Source organism: Mytilus galloprovincialis, chromosome 7 (genome assembly GCF_965363235.1).
Source record: "Mytilus galloprovincialis chromosome 7, xbMytGall1.hap1.1, whole genome shotgun sequence".
Lineage (NCBI taxonomy): Eukaryota > Metazoa > Mollusca > Bivalvia > Mytilida > Mytilidae > Mytilus > Mytilus galloprovincialis.
This window is the reverse complement of record NC_134844.1, coordinates 40,260,869-40,273,634: the sequence shown is the minus strand read 5'-3', so window position 1 is coordinate 40,273,634 and position 12,766 is coordinate 40,260,869. Positions and strand designations below refer to the sequence as shown.

Sequence of the window (12,766 nt, the reverse complement as noted above, 5' to 3'; positions counted from 1 at the left end):
ATTAGGATTCCAATAGTCTGTTGGAAGACCAAACCTCTAAATTCAACAAATATGTTGTCAATTAAAAAGTCCAGCATGGCAGTGATATCTTCTTCGGTGTATTTTTTCCTTGACTCTGTATGACTTTTCACAAAGTAAGCTGAATTTCTGCCCAAAACTTATTTTAAACGTCTAGTGCCCTTTTTGTTAAAGAAACATAAGCTGACGAGTATGTGGAATAGTGGTATAAAGAGTTATAATTTTAAAGTAACAAAATAGCACTGAATATTAAAAGTAGATTTCCAGTACTACATATTTTTGGTACAGAAATAGAACCTATGCAAAAGTAGATGTGTACCATGAATAGAATGTAAGGTAAACACATTATATAATTTTAAACTACTTTCAGGCAAAACTAAATTACAGATTGAAGATGTTTCAAACACCTTTTTAAATAAGAGCTTTCTGCACAAATGCTCACCATTGTTAACTACATTAGAAATATCATCACCTTTCCTGGCGTTTTTTAAAAACACAAAAGGTAAGACAATGTCTATTATGCTTAAATCAATATTTCAATTATAATATTGTTCAAATCATTCTGTGTTCCACTGAATAAGTTTGTATTTCTTTTGAATTCATGTATGCATATATATATATATTCATAATAAACTATAAATAGGACATAACTACATCCATATGCATATTACTGTTATATAAAATTGTGAAATCCATTGTTTGATTTATAAATATCCACACTAGTAATACAATCAAATTCAATTTCTAGTGTAGTTATATGATTTAAAAATATAAATTTCTGAAATACAGATGAAAAGGATCCTATTAATCATAAGTAGATCTTTTAATTTCTAGTTGTAGACGAATTGAAAAACTGTTCAATACGGAAAATTACTATGAAGACCAATGTTTTACCATACATGTATCTGTTGATTTTTAAATGTAATATGGTATGATGGGTATGCCTGTGTGTCATGTAATATGACATACATAGTAGGGTTAAATGGATTATCACATGCTGAATCATAAGTAATGTGCTTTGGTCTTCCTGGTGGAGACGGCAATGCATGCATATCTCGATGTCCTATGCATGTATCACCGACTGCAACTGAAGCTAGAAACATATGTCCGAATCCTTGGGGTGTTGGTGCGTATTTCAAGGATAAATCTACATCAACTGCGAAATAAACACCTTTTCCATAAGCCGTGCCTGTAACAAAAGGAAAACTGGTAACTAAAAAAATGTGTTATTACTGGTTTTTTTATAATAACGAGGCGTTATACATGTATATGTAACATCAATTTAAAATCAGTACAGCATAGTTAAAACGCCAACATATTGGGCTAGTTTCTGATTTTGTGTATTGTATTTACAGCAACTAAGTATAAAAAAAGTTTATAGATGTTTATGTATTTTGGATTGAAGGTTCTGAATAAGAAAAAAACATTGAAAATATTCATAAAATATCAAAATCATTTGAATACGTATGAATCCGATTTTGAATTTGACCCTTAATTCAAGATAGGTTGCGCAATTCAACGTTTTCAGTATGTTATTAATATAAAGAAAATATAATTTGAACATTTTAGAGTGAAACGTGAAAGGCATCAGAAAGAATCACTATTTAGATTGTAGCTCTAACTGATCACTGCTATACAGTCAGATAAAACGATTTTTTTCAAAGCCTTTCATTCAGAATGTCAAAATTTCGTTTGCAGGAAGATATTGAAGACAAAAGAAGGCAAACAATACTTAAAAATGTACTAAATATGCAATTTATCTTTATTATTAGTATAAAGATAGACTTTAACCATTTCTTCCACAATTACTCCTATTAAAACCGTTGTTTATTATTTTATCAACACAATCATCCGAGGTACCGTGCCAGAGCAACTGTTCTGAACCTCTACCATTCTTTTCGTGTAATGCACCTTGTCTTGTGAATACAAGTGTTGATTTTGGACTCGTAATATCTAAAAAAAAAAAAAAAAAAAAAAAAGAAATTATTTACTTCCTGAGAACAACTTAAAAGGAGAGGTACATAAAATATAAATCTCATATGAATTTTCGAACATTATTATATCTGACTAGCAGTCATTATGTAAAGGAACTTTAGAAGGTTTTATTCAACGCATTTTGTTGCCTCCGGTGAAAATGTTTACACACTTGGTTATAAGAAATAGAAAATATAGAGGTGAAGGCCAAAATATATCAGATTCTTTAAATAATCCTAAAGAATATAGACTTATAATGTGTTACGTCAGTCGCGCGTTTCGTCTACATATATTGTAAGACAGCTAAACGGAATAACTGTATCAAAAATGTCGTCAAGCATATGTAAAGATACTCTTTATTCCATTTGTAGTATGAAGAGAATTGTCTCATTGACACTGATACCATATCGTCTTACTTTTACTAAAAATAATCAGGGTGAAGGGTTTTTCAGACATATTTGAATAACATTAACGATACTAGTTTTACTGCACCAAAGTGTGTATTTCGAGAATAAATAAATATAAGAAGGTTTGGTATGATTGTAAAAAGACGAATCTCCACAATAAGTGTCTTTTCATTGATGTCTGTTGACCTGTTGAAAAGCTGGCAAATGGATAACTTTATAATAGCATGAAGAAAAACATGAATTTTGGAAAAGCTTATCATGAACTATATGGAACAATTAAAAACAATTATACAACTTGGCATACCTGACATCGAATCTTAACATTGGTATTTTTGATAACACTATAACAGTGATTGCTTCAATACAATTCATTGTAATTTTGTTTCGATGTGTATTGATTGTATTGAACGCACTCTTCTCGTCCATGACATTAAATGCCAAATACCTAACCAATAAGTTGACTCATCAAAACATTCTACAGACACTTAGCAGTAGTTGATATGTACCAATACTATTTTGGGTGTTGTTTTATATTTATATGGTTGTTGATATGATACCTTTAAAATCTTGATGTTTCTTCTGGCTTGCTGAAATTGTTCTCTGAGAAAATTACAAATTTCATCTCCGTTATCAACTTCTTGTTCACAACACTGCAATCCGAGTTGCATATTTGTCCAGGTGGATGGGTAACACACATTTGATGACACTATTTATGAATAATGAAAGCTGTTTATGTATAAGTGCATTATATGCAAATTAACTCATCATAAATACCAGGCGAAACAATTGTGTACGCTACACGTGCGTTTAATCTATAAAAAAGACTCAACACTGATGCTCGATTAACAAAAGTTGAAATATGAAGTTGAAGAACATTGCAATTTTCACGCGATCAATTAATCGACCGAGGCAAAATCTAAACAGATATTGAATGTATGAACATAATGTTAGAAATAATAAATAAAATGTGATAAAATGAATTAGATATTTTTTTACCTCACATGGCAACAGAAAATATAAAAACAAAAAAATGTATCGATAATAATCAAAAGCATCGTGCCTTTAGTCTTTTTATTTGAAGGGGCATGCTAGTGATAATTAATGTTATGCTATGTAGTAATAAATCTCACGATAATCTCACCTGAGTCTTTTGGGTACCTATAAATTTTGTATGTGGTTTCATTGGCACCTTCATACCACATCAGCATGGACCCATAATTAACTAACAGCAATGCTCCATCGTGATCAAACTTAGTTGATTTAATATTTTCCTTATATTGGCTTTCTAAATCGTAACTTAAAAGTTTTTCGAAGATTTCAATCTGTCCATTGTGGTTCAAATATCCCCATTCCACGTACTGCGAAACCTCTTCGGCCTTTTCTATTCTTTTCAAATATGATTTGTTGAACGTTTGGTTTTGGAAACGCAACTTTTTGGACCAGAGACTACTATTTTACCATTCATTTTTATTTCAATTTCAACACTCCTATCTGCCTTACAATGCACTAAATTCTGAAATACACAAAAAAAGGAAAATAGTTTTAATCTATTGCAATGACTTAAGATCGTTGTGATGTATCGTCAGCATTATTTTTCTTAACTTGTTTATGTAACGCAATATTCTGAAATAGCCCATTTTACTGACACATGAACCATATATGAAATGTGTATGTGGATATAAGGATATATATATATATCTAGATACCAAAGAGTGAAATAGCTACAACAAAACCAAATAAAAAATTGCAACTGAAAATCACGAAGAATGCTCGCAGTTACCGAGTCCTTTTGAACAAAATATCGTTTTGGTAAATTCAATTACATTTTTTCCGCATTTATTACGAATGCCGTAATGATTTTGTAGGTTGTTATAAAATATTTATATCTTAGATGAATATGCACATATATATATAATAAATGTAATATAGCCACAATCCTGTCCTTTTTTCTTTGATACAGACATAGCATGTAACTTATCAAAAGAAATTACCCTGCCATGAGCAACACGAAAAGTGGACCAGGATGCTTTATTTCCTTTACGAAGAATCTCCGCGTTTTGGTGGAGGTTATATTATTGGTCTGATCTTAGTTTTCTGTAGGGATTGCTTTATGTGTTTGTTTTTTGTGTTTGACCCTGTTGTTTTCTGTGTTTTTTTTTTAAATTGTGGTTGTTTTGAAACCCTTAAGTATATCCAACCCAGTTTCTTCTTTATTGAAAGTATGGAGAAAATAATAATCTTTTTATGTTATAGTACAGATCTGAAAATAATTTTGCATTCATAATTAAAATGATAATATCAATAAAGATATACTTAAATCTTAAATTAAGAATGAACGAATAGAAATTGATTCCCAACAATACAAAACACAATAAACTAAAAAAATTGGAGCAACATAATATGATTTTTAATCCAAAATAAAAACACATATAAAGGACGAACTAAAATTTGTGAACTCTCAACCATTGGCAAAATTACGTGATTGTGAGAAACAATAGGTCACAGTATATATTTTCACGTAACAGGTCAGACCACTAGTCCTGCCTTTAAATGTATGGACTGATATTGGTTCACATTGTTGTTTGCTTTTTTTTCAATCGGGCTAAATGTATGCTTGATTTTATCTTCAGACTTAATAAATTGTAACCACAGTATGCATAAAGTAGTATGATTTGATTTATCTTATATACAGAATAATCAACGGAACCGCGATTTTTCAACCGTGATAATTGATACGAAAGTTTTAAATCGAACCTGACTATTTTTCAATTGCCGAATTATGTCTCCATATTTTACAATTTCTATTTCGACCTGTTCTTCACGTTGTATATCATTAGGCTCTCTTGGTATTAGTACTGGCCATCCGTCATCTTGATATACGCAATCTTTTTGATGTCTGCCAACTGACAATAAACAAAGTAGAAGTAACATTACATCATGTACAAATAATTAAGAAATAGCTCATACAAATCCATTTAAATATATTTTACATTTCTTTGTTCGTTGTCTTCTATTATTTATTTAATACTATGTTTGTATTTGTTCGAATAGAAGAATTCTATTCATCACAGAAGAAGGACACATTAATATATATATGACTTTAAAACAATATCACCAATATCATAATCTTAGTTTTAAACCCAGACAAATTTGTTGTTTTAAGAAATTGATTACTGTTTTTTTTTCAAAAACAAAATTATATAGGTTACTGCAAACTCAAACTCATAACATCAAAGACAAACTGACCATGGTAAAAAGTATAAAAAAAACTACAAAATAAAATAAACAACAGTTAAAAAAATACTCATCCAAAAACCAGTCGTGATCTAATGTGCAGCGGAAGGTTAAGCAAAGCCTGATGCACAAGTACCACATGTGTTGGCCATTTAAGTGCCAAATCTGTGATAAGTCTAATTGTGTGATGTCATATTCCAGGAAAAATTCAGATATTCTAAAACGGTCAATTGACGATATCGTGATGACGTCAATAAAATTGACGAAGGGATAACTTCTACTTCGCACCTAAAAGTTTCATGTCTTTAGAGACTATTGTTCACTCAGTATCATTAGTGTGGTAGTGCATGATTTAGCATTACCTATCATTTGTAATATGTTAATCCTTAACTCGGTTAACTTGGTGAAACTGTTAAAGATTGCGAGAAGCTTTCTTCTTTAATATAAATAAATGATTTTAAACCTATGAACATGCGTAACTTGTACAACATTGAATGATAATTGCGTAATTATGTGTGACGCTAATATTTCCCCTGACGATTTATCTACGTTGTTAATACCCTAGTCCCACTAGGCCACGATCGCACTACGATCTGTGAAAAAAATGCAAATTTTGATGATCGTAGTGCGATCGTGTAGATCGCAGTAAGGTCGTATCACGGTCGTGGTGAGGTCTTCAAGATCGTGAAGAGCGTGGCCAACTTTGAACATGTTTAAAACAATCGTGGTGCGGTCGTGGCGAAATCAGGTCGTAGTAGAAGCGTAGTGAGAGCGCACTAAGATCGTAGTAAGATCGCAACGGTCGCTGTACAATCGTAGCGAGAGCGTAGCGAAAGCGTGATTCTATTCGGAGAGACTGCGCTACGATCGCACATCGACATTGTCACGACCTCAATACGACCATCACGTTCTCACTGCGACCCAAATACGCTTCCACTACGACTCTACCACGCTGTTCACGACCATAGTACGATTCTAGCACGCCCTTGCCGTCCTCATCACGCTCATCACGACCTGACTACGTTCACACTACGACCATCATTCTCATTGTCATTTTCACATAAAATATATAAAAAAAAGCTCCCTAGATTTTGTTTGTCTGAATGTGTGAGTTCGTGGTCTAGTGGTTAAGACCGATGGCTACAGTGCTGAAGGTCCCGAGTTCGATTCTCACTCGGGGTGCTAAAAATATCAGCACATCAGAAGGGTAATTTTTCACCCTCTCACACACATCTCTGGTACCCAGACCGGAGTTTAAACTAGATTGGGTACTTTGGGGGCCTCGGTTGGTCAAAGTTGTCCCTTACTTTGACCTGGAGATCAATCTTCTGATATCTCTCTGGTTTGTCTGTTTCCACCGAGTGGCCCGGTGGTTCTCTCCGAGTACTTCGGCTTCCTCCACCATAATAACAGACTGCCTGGTGTCCTAGCACTCCCTTTGTGTTGGGTGCATGGGGATTGATTGTCCTTGTAAAAATAATTGTCGTATAAACATACGTTAGTGACACATCTCCGTTAATCCCGTTAGGGAGTGTACATGGATGCCACTGTACCCTCGAACCTTTGAGGGGTTCTTCGGATATCGGAGGCATTTACCAGTATATACATACATAATTATCTATTTGCTCTAACGGCTCAACCATGCTTCTCGTTTTTATATAGATTAGACCGTTGGTTTTCCCGTTTAAATGGTTTAACACTAGTAATATTTTGGGTCCTTTATAACGTGCTGATTGATGTGAGCCAAGGCTCCGTGTTGAAGGCCGTACCTTGGCCTATAATGGTTTACTTTTATAAATTGTTACTTGGATGGAGAGTTGTCTCATTGGCACTCATACCACATCTTCCTATATATATATTGATACATCTATGTCATCTCTGCTATCGTTCACTAAAATATCGTCATCGAGCTTTATGGACCAGCAATAGGTTGTAATATAGGTTGGATTGGTCGGTCCGACATCTCTGCTTGATCAGGATTCGTTACTTTGCTCCCTCTGCCTCTACATCAACTCCTACCACCATGCCCACGTGTTCTAGTAGATTTTGGTGGCATGACTGTATTGTTTCCGAGAAATCTACGATTTAATCAGAAACAGAAGGAATTGAACTGTATTGATATGGAACACGATGTTGACGTTATTGCTGAGAACGTAGTAAGATCGCGCTATGAACGTAGTATGATCGTGGTGAGAACGTGTTATAATCGCAGTAAGATCGTGTTGCAATCGGATAACTCGTGGTATGGTCGTAGTGAGAACGTGAAGAGCGTAGAAAGATCTTGATAAGCGTAGTGAGGTCGCAGAATAAGCGCGGTGAGAACGTGGTATAATCGTAGCGGGATCTTTGTAGAAGCGTAGAGAGGGCGTAGTAGCATCGTGAAAGCAACGAAAATTTACATTTTCATGCCGCTCATACCGCGACCTCACCACGATCTAAATTTATTTTAGATCGCGGTGAGCGTGGTGCGATCGTGGCCTAGTGGGACTGGGGCTTAAGCAAAAAGTAAAAAAGAAAATTCTTTGCAAAAATGGTTCATATTTTATTTTGTTTTCTTGATTCAACTTCTTTATTGGTTAAAATTCAATAATGACATCAAGTTTTGATGTTGTTTTTTCCCGCTTTATCTGATTTTGCTACTGTTACGTCGTGTGAACTTTCTGTTGATGTCATACAAAGAACATTATTTACTACCGGTAGTTGTTGCAAGTTATAAAAAAAGGACATTTACCTATATATACATTTCATTAAATAACCATTAATTAAACAGATTTTAAACACCGCATCTCATTAAACATTACATTTTTTTAAATTTGAAAATAACTGTCAGAATAATATATCTCTCTTGATTCAGTGGTAGACTCTATATACACGTTACATATACATTACCAGCTGACGGACTTTTCCAAGGATCAGGAACAACATAATTCAACTGAGGTGAAAACGCTTCATAACTGAATTGTGGTAGAGGGGAATTGGGCCTTTTATATTGGCTGTGATGTTGTTCGAATAGATCGTTCTGTTCACCTCTAGATTTGACATGTGATTGAGATTCACCCAGTTGAAACGAAGACCCAATTTTTGATGAATTATCCATTTTTGAAGAGCGTGTTAATGGTTTGTTTCGAATAGTTTGATCTTTCTTCATTTCTCCTTCGAATGGCTGGAATGAAACATGAACATATAGTACACAAGTTTGCAAGTTATTTTAAAATAGTTTATTGTTCACTTTAAATATAAATTATCCACTGGTATATGTAATTGCATTTTGTAAAGATTTGACAATTCTATGAAATGAGTATGCAAGATACGGGTTCCTTATACCACACCAACCCGTATAATCTGACTATGATAAAGAAACATACTGAATTCGCTATACATTCCATCAATTAACATTTTATTGTCGTGAAATGCATTGATTAGATATAAGAAGATGTGGTATGAGTGCCAATGATATAACTTTCCATCCAAGTCACAATCTGCAAAAGCCAACCATTTTTGGTCAAAGTACGGCCTCAGATCACATCGAACAGCAAGCTTTTAAGGGCCCAACAAATGCCCAATGTAAAACCTTTCAAACGGGAAAATCAAAGGTATTATCTTTATAAAAAAAACGAGACACGGTTATGAACCACATCAACAAACGACAACTACTGAACATCAGATTCCTGACAAAGGACAGGTTCAAACAATTGCAGCGAGTTTACACGTTTAAAGAGGTACCAACATGCAATCTTATCTAAAACAATACTGTAACATCACAACATAGAAATATACAGTATAAATTCAAATGACTTTCCTCAATCAAAATACATAATAACACAAGTAAACATACACTGAACGAACAAATTTGATCTATGATACAATGTAAAAACAAAATCAAATAAAAAATGTATAATTAAAGTAACAGTATTACAACGCTGTGAAATGAAGAAAAACAACAATAACCTTGAACAAAAAAACGCCAGTTACAATAACATTATATACAGGTAAATGACATTAATTTTGCTGTTATGTATATATACGGTTTGAATGGAGAAGGGATATTTTCTACAAAATAAATAACTTTGATGAATTAAGTACGCAGAAGTGAAAATTTATAGTAATACCAAACACTTATCAAAGCTGGTATAAAGACTAGATATAACCCCGAATAAGTAAATATTAGATAACAAAAACGCATTACAAATAGTATCAACAGGTAAAGTTAATTTGAAAAATATTTACAATCTAGCCAAACACTACTTGATGCGAGATGATGATGGATAGGGATGTGTTTTAAAATGTAATGAAAAATCACAAACAAGTATTATCCGATTGAAAATAGAACGAAACCTTTGGTCTATAATATTTGTCTACTCTCCATATCGTGCTTTATAAGAAAAAGAAAAGATTCGAGGGGGAATGGAACAACCAGTAAACATTTAGTCAAAAACAGTTAGACACTACAATGGCTAAATAAAAACACGACTAACATACAAACAGATCTACTAAACACTACACAGAAAACGTAAATATGAGAAACACGATTCAAATTTCACATTACTTTAGGGTTAACTAAAATTTCAACCCAACGACTAGCAGTTCCTGCTGCACTAGTGGCAACTGTTATGTTGCTAATAAAGGCTACAATAGAACATGTCCGTGGTCATCTATGATATAAATGTTGTTTCACAGACATCAAATGTAAGATAAAATCCGTAAAACCTTTGAAAGGGATGAACTTAACTTTTCAATTTTGACCCCATCAACTAGGATATAAATATATATCTTCTACATAAACATTATCTCCTGAATTGTTGCTACACAGAAATTATATTTTCTGAATAGATATGTGTTAAAACGTAAAACAATCATGTTGTTGTAAAGTCAATAGGGTTTTGGTTGGGATCTAAATATCGTTATTCTTATTCAGAATTTGAAAATGCTCTTATAATTTAATCCAATCCTTTAGGAAATTGGGAATGTGTCAAAGAGACAACAACTCGATCATAGAACAGACAACAGCAGAAGGTCACCAATGGGTCTTTAATGTAGTGAGAGATTCCCGCAAACGGAGGCGTCCTTCAGCTGGCCCCTAAACAAAAATATATACTAGTTCAGTGATAATGAACGCCATACTTAATTCCAAATTATACACAAGGAACTAAAATTAAAAATAATACAAGACTAACAAAGGCCAGAGGCGAATGACTTCGGACAGGCGAAAATATGCGGCGGGGTTAAACATGTTTATGAGATTCAAACCCTCCACCTATACCTCTAGCCAATGTAGAAAAGTAAACGAATAACAATACGCACATTAAAATTCAGTTCAAGAGAAGTCCGAGTCTGGTGTTAGAAGATGTAAAGTTATATTGCCGAATGGGATAATTCTTTGAAATGACCTATCCCGTGTGTTTGAAATTAAATGTGTCTCCTGGTCTTTATATTAAGTGTATTCATGATTCTTTGCACTTAAAAACATTATTCGTATAGAATAAGTAGATGTAGTATGATTACCAACGAGATAACTACCCACCAGTGGCAAAATAACGTGAATGTGAGAAAATATAGGTCACAGTATACATTTACACGTTACAAGTCAGACCCTTAGTCCTTGCTTTTAATGTATGGACTGAGATTGGTTCTCATATCGTTCGCTCACTTTCATTCGGGATACATTTTTGCTTGATATTATCTTTATAAATTTTAACCACTGTTTGCAAAATGTAGTAGGATTTGATTTATCTAATATACAGTATAATCATCAGAACCGTAATTTTTATACCGTGATGATTAATGCAAAAGTCTGTTTTAATTCGAACCTGTCTATTTTGCAATTGCCGAACTGTGTCTCCATATTTTACAGATTCCATTTCGACGTGTTCTTCCCATTGTATGTCAGAAGGCTCTCTTGGTGATAGTTCTTGTGGATGCCATCCGTCAATTGAATATCCATAATATTTTTGATTTCTACAAACTGCTGACAATAAACAAAGTAGAGGTAATAATACATTATGTACTAATAATTGTAAAAAATATTCATACAAATTCATTTGAATATATGTTACATTTCTTTGTTTATTGTCTTCTATTATTTAGTTGATATAAGTTGTCTTGTACTTTGTCTTGTCTTGTTGTTGATTAATTTTGATTTTTTATCTAGTTTCGTTGTGGTTTTTTTCTTTGTTTCATGATTTATGTTTTTTTTTTTCTATTTGTTCGAAAAGAAGAATTTCTATTATTCAGAGAAGAAGGACACATACATATATATATTATATTCAGAGAAAAAGTACACATAAATATATATATGATATTCAGAGAAGAAGGACACATAAATATATATATATATGAATTAAGAATATCACCAATAATCATAAAACTAAGCCGAGACAAATTGTTTTTCAGAACTTGATTACTGTATTTTCAAAAGCAAAATTTTACACGTTACTGCAAACTCAAACTCATAAAGTCAAGGATAAATTGACCATGACAAAAAGTACCAAACGAAAAACTGCAATTAAGACAGGTAACACAATTCAAAATAGAAAACTAAAGACAGAGCATTTCTTACCCTTCCAAAAACAAGTCGTGATCTCATGTTCACCGGAAGTGTATAACGCAGAAATGATGCACAAGTGCCACATGTGTTGCCCATTTAAATGCAAATTCTTTGATAAGACTTAATCGGTGATGTCATATTCCAGGAAAAGTTCAGAAAATTGGCGATATCGTGATAGCGACCATAAGATTGTCAAAGGGATTACTTCAACTTTGCCACTTAAAGTTTTGTGTCTTTAAATACTAGTGTTGAAATATCAACCCATTCTTCCTTTTTTTTCCCCAACTCCTTTTCTAATGCACTTTAAGTACTCGTAAGTATCATTAGTGTGGTAGTGCATGTTTTAGCATTACCTATCCTTTTAAATGTATATTAATCATGTTAATCCTTACTGCAAAAACTCGGTTAAAAAGTAACATCACAAACATACTGAACTCAGAGGAAAATCAAATCGGAAAGTCCCTAATCACATGGCAAAATCAAATGACAAAATACCGGGTTTAACAGGATTAAACATGTTAAAGATTGTGAAAAGCCTCCTTAATTCAATACATTTTAGGTATATTTAAGATGATGGTTTTGTTTTGAC

At 33.1% G+C, this 12,766-nt stretch overlaps 1 long non-coding RNA gene across 1 annotated transcript; it reads right to left on the bottom strand.

The window, feature by feature from the left end:
• Window positions 1–389: 389 nt before the first annotated feature.
• Window positions 390–11,597, bottom strand: LOC143081693 (uncharacterized). Its single transcript, XR_012980039.1, has 7 exons — window positions 11,441–11,597; window positions 8,523–8,796; window positions 5,154–5,302; window positions 3,541–3,912; window positions 2,957–3,105; window positions 1,810–1,971; window positions 390–1,207 (listed from the first exon to the last, which is right to left on the bottom strand). It is a non-coding gene; the product is annotated as an uncharacterized LOC143081693 (long non-coding RNA).
• Between the last annotated feature and the right edge of the window lie 1,169 nt (window positions 11,598–12,766).